Source organism: Chaetura pelagica, unplaced genomic scaffold (genome assembly GCF_000747805.2).
Source record: "Chaetura pelagica isolate M959 unplaced genomic scaffold, ChaPel_1.0 scaffold227, whole genome shotgun sequence".
Classification (NCBI taxonomy): Eukaryota; Metazoa; Chordata; class Aves; order Apodiformes; family Apodidae; genus Chaetura; species Chaetura pelagica.
Window position 1 is genome coordinate 221482 of NW_009953796.1, and position 5118 is coordinate 226599.

The following is a 5118-nucleotide window of genomic DNA, read 5'->3' on the forward strand; positions in this document are numbered from 1 at the left end:
GGGGGGGCCGCGCCCGGTACCGGGGTCGTTCCCGCCGCGCCGGTGCCGCCCCCTGCTGCGATTTGGTGAAAACCAGAAACGGGGCGTTTCCCTGGGGAGGCTACAGGGAGACGAACGGAAAAAAAAAGGAGGAAACCACTCTTGCCCCGTGTGAGGATCGAACTCACGACCTTCAGATTATGAGACTGACGCGCTACCTACTGCGCTAACGAGGCTCCTCAAGAACAGCTCTTCGCGCGGCGCTCTTCTGCCTGCCCGCCGTGATGTAACTACTGTAATACAGGCCTTGGGCTTCTTTTTCCCTTTTTTTTCCCGTAAACGACTCCTTTTTCCCGTATTCTGCAAAACGGCAGCATTCCTGACCGAGTCCTTCAAGGTTCCCCAACGTCCTCATCCAGCTCCACTGGCCAGGAACAGGACAAGACACTCCCAAGGAAATCAAGCTGTTTCCGTATCATTCCATAAATTAAAGCCAACCTCGTTTGCCTTTCTGCTGTGAAGAGTCACTGGGATTTCTGCAGTGACCTTAGCTCTGTGCATTCAGGGAAGTGCTGAGCAGAAGAGGGTCCCTGTGCAATGGCAGCAGAAGTGCTGCCCTGAGTCTTCATGGGCCTCCCTCACTGCCAGGGTCTCAAGGCAGCAGTCACCACGACCATCAAGTGACAAGTACCTAAACTGGAAGAAGACAGACAAACAGACATGAAGTTGATGCAGGAAGTCTCCAAACTCCTCCCCACAAAAACCACTGCTCACCTGCAGAGTGAGTCACTGGCACAAAATAAAAGAACAGACCTTTGGACATCAGTCCCACCAGACAAGAAGAGATGTCTGGGTTGCATTGGACAGCCCAAGGATTTTGCCAGGGGCCTGGTAGGCAGCTCTTGCTGTCACTTGGACAATACCCAGATTTCCAAGGGTCTGGCCAGCCATGCATTTGGGATGATCAGATGATGAGTCAAGGCTGCAAGGCTTGTGATATAAACAAAACAGCTACAACCACAGAATGAGCAAACCCAAGGCTTCCCACAGCACAAACCACTACATTCCTCCCTCCAGCCCATAGGCTGAGGATGTCCTTTTTAACTGTGTGCTAATCTTTTGGGGCATCAGTGATGGACAAGTTAAGTGCCCACAATTCTGATTAAATTGAGAAAAGCTTCTCTGAGCATCTAAAACAAGGCACATGAACAATGAGTCACCTAAATCAACACTGACTGTTTGGAAATAGGTCTGTAGCTGTTTCCCACCTGTACTGAATCATAGGATTCTTCCCCTGTTGTTACATTGTGCTCAGCTGGTACTCAGCGGTTTCTGACAGCTCTAGAAGGCCTTGTCATGTCTGAATGTTTAGGAACTGATGGATTCATGGAGAGGACAGGAAAAGGACTGATGGCAAGGATTTTCATGTGAGTGAAACAAAAGATGTCCGTGGTGACATTGCCTGGGGCAGAAACTCAGCAAGTCTACAGCACACACAGGCTTTTTCCCTTTTTCACATTTCCTATTTTTATCTGGACTTTCTTCTTTCCCCTTTTCCTCTGAAATGCTCCTGTTGTGCCTAATCACCCTACAGCCTTCCTCTCCCTTTCTCTCACACACCCAACCCCTCTGCCCTTATCTCACAGCAGGGCTCCAGGGGTGCTGAGCTACTGTGTCCTGCTCCATCCCTCAGCCATCAGACACTGCCCCTGGCCCACCCACCCCCTTCTCCAGTCCAACGCAGCAGAAGGCAGGACAGCCCATCCTAAATCCATGCCAGTTCCCATGGAGCTCCATGGCCCCGTGCCCATTTCCTCCAGATTAAGAGGAAGAAAGGGAAAAGTCTGGTGGAGAGGCAGTGCCCAGCTCCACGATGCACTGATTTCACCTGGCAGGGAGCAAAGTCCAAGGCAATGCGACAAACCCTTGGAGTGACCACTTTTCCCCTTCCCATGGAGCAGAGTGGAGAAACCCCAGACTCTCGTCGCATTAGAGAGGAGAAACAATAACTGTCACCACTCCCAAGTTGCAAGGCTCAGACAGAAAAGGTTCCCAGTTCTTTTGGAGCAACAGACACTTGTTACAAGCGGAGCCTGGAGGCTGAGCACAGCAAAGATCCTTGGGGCCCAGAAGGCACAGAGCTAGCACAGAAGGAGGTGCTTAAAATTGAATATAACTTAAAAATTCAGTGTTTACCACCCTGTCACCAGACTGCAACATGGGTACTTTCACCTCTGTGTTACTGACTCCATTATCTGAATCTTCCAGCCTTCTTTGTGATGATAGGGAAAGCATTAAAAGTGTTTTACCATCATCTCCCATCCTCTGTGGCGCTACCAAGTGTCTGAGCACCTTTGTAAACAACACCAGAATAACAGCCCAGAGCTTTCCAGTCCTGCTGTTTCCAGCAGGCAGCTTGCAGTTCTTACCACAGGGCTCTTGAAAACGGATGCACTGAAAGGGGATAAGTTATTGTTTCATATCCCTTCAGCAATTAAGGAGCTGATGGAGCTCTTGCTATAGTCAATTAGTCTTCATGCTCACTCTAAAGGGCTTTGGATTCATCCCAAAGTTAGTGTCCTCATTTTCTGTAATCCTGGAAGTGTTTATGCCTTCCCAGCCTCTGAGCAGGGATGAGCCAGCTGATGGCATATCCAGCCAATTATAACCTGAACAGCTAGGAGGGAATTATTTATTTTCCATTTGGCAAGAGGGACAGAAAAGCATGGCAAGGCAGGCCAAGACAGATGAACAAACCCTCTTTGCAAGCCCTGTTTGCCACACAAAGTATCTGCAGCGTGTTTTTTTGGCATAAGCCTGCAGTGCAATTTCTGCTTTGTAATGAAGCATCATTGGAGGCAGGACACTTGGAGAGAGAATATTTCAATAGAAAGACCAAAGAATTTTGCTTTGCTTTTTGTGATGTACATATATTCTTTCCTTGCTATTTCATGTTGGTAAATCGCTCTTCTCATCCTGATTTTAGTATTTCCCACCTTCTTCCTTTCTGTCTGGATGTTGATCTCACCAGATCTTGCAGGATAAACTGATGAGTGGACTGACTGGGCTCTTCAGTGAGAATCCAGAGCACTGCAAAAAATGCTGCTGATGGCTCAGGAAGTGTTTTGCATCCTTCTCCTTTAGAGCTCAGCTCGGTGCCCTCTCTTTATGAAAAAAGTCTTTATTCAACACACTGTCCTTGCCATGAGATATTAGTCAACCTGATGTTCAGCTATGAGTGACCAAGGACTTTAATAGCACTTCTACAAGCAGCAGTTGTTTATTTTTCTGCTTTGGCAGGAGTCCAACCAGAACAATTCCATTGTGCCCAACACCTCTGGCAGCTCAGCTGGCAGGAGCATTACTCTGTCCAGGAGAGATCATGGGACAGGCAGTCAGGTGTCTGAGATGCTGTTGCTGGGTCAGATGCTGAGCAATGGTTGTGCAATCACAGGCAGCTCACGGCACCTCTGCATGCCTCAGTTTCCCATGAGGTAAACAAGGAGGCTGTTTACTGAAGCCACAAGCTCCGTAGTACTCGGTTAATATTTGAAAAAGTGTAGAATTGTTTAAAATCCCAGGAGTATTAGGAAGCAATGGAAGGCTCTGTTGCACACTGTATTATTTTACAATTTTCCTATTGTGCCTCCTACACTCACACTACCATTACTGCCTGCCAAGAGGTTATGGATCTTTTTGAGTGAAAGGTAGTACATAAACGTAAGTTATTGTTGCTTGTACCAGCTGATTTACAGTTTGTGAAACCAGTGGCTCCCACTTAACATTTGATCCTGAAGCCAAAAATGTTTTCTGGAACAGCAGGAGCAGCAGTAAGTGATGTCAGGGTTAGGGTACATGGCAATGATGTCTTGGGCAATACTTCTTGCAGGGGGAGTACCATGAGATTTTAGCCAAACATTCTAAGCAAATGATGGGTTTGTGACAACATTGCCTACTCCTGTGTGCTAGCTTGGATTTACCACCCAGAAAAGCAGCTGCCTAATCACATCAAAAGTGTTTTATTCCTGAAGTGAATTAGAGAGAGGAGAGAGACAGTGTTAGTGTTTCCACTGAGGGATGGGCTCCTCTGCTGTTAGACCTCAGAGAAAACTCACCCAGGGAAAATGTTCTGTGAGTGGTTTCTTTAGTTTCTCTTTTCTCAAATTACACTTTTATATCCTCACAAAAGAGAGAGATTTTTTTCACTCCCATCTCTTCTTGATAAGAGTTCTAACTCAGATGGTGACTTCCACAGAGAAATTTGAAGTTTGGCTATTGGCTTGCAGGATAGTCACCATCCTCAGATGAATTTAAGACTAAAACTTATCTGAAGGGTTATCTTAAGTCATTGCAAACAATTCACTATGATCTGATTCTGTCTGAAAATCTCCAATAGTAGCTAAGTAATGGCTGCATATTGTATTTTAAAAAAAAATCAAGGCCCACATTGATCTTTAGCTGAGCTAGATCGATAATTTGATTCAGTATTTGGATTCAGGTTTAAATACAAGTTACTCTCAGCACAGTGTTCTTCCTTTTATTTTATGGGGATATTCTCTCCCTGTTTCTGGTGAATTTAATAGTGCTGACAGCTGCTGAGCTAATAGCCCCAGCCACTAAAGTGCTGTCTTGCAGCAAGGGTGCAGCACTGCAGAGGAACAGCTTTGTCTGGACACTGTAAAGAGCCTTTTCAGTACTCTTTGACCAGAGAAATGAGGAGATGGTTTATACACTCACTTTGTTGTCAGGCAGCTAATAGGGAAAGTCTCTGGGGTTAGGGGTAAGTGGGAGTTTTTCCCTGGGGTTATACTGTAAATATCAGCTGGGGTTTGGACTCGTCATTCATTCTGGCTTTTTAACATAAAAAAACCCAACCTTCTGGAAGATGGAACAGCTTAGAAAGCTTTGCTTGCTTGTTTTGTGTTTTGTTTTTGTTTTATTTTTAACTTCATACTTAACATTTAATATATCCTGCTGTACAGGGAACAGACATCAGGACCTGAGCTGGCCCTCAAACCCAGTGTGTGCTCTAACCTGGTTTGGGCAAATTACATCTTTTTTGTTTCATGAAAAACTAGAGCTGACAGGTATTGTAAGAGATTATTTACCCCATCCTTCCCCCTGAGATTACAATTTTCC

The 5118-nt window shown here is 45.9% G+C and overlaps 1 non-coding gene across 1 annotated transcript; it reads right to left on the reverse strand.

Annotated features, from left to right (window-relative positions):
* Positions 1-142: 142 nt before the first annotated feature.
* Positions 143-215, reverse strand: TRNAM-CAU. The gene has a single exon. It is a non-coding gene; the product is annotated as a tRNA-Met (tRNA).
* Positions 216-5118: the final 4903 nt, after the last annotated feature.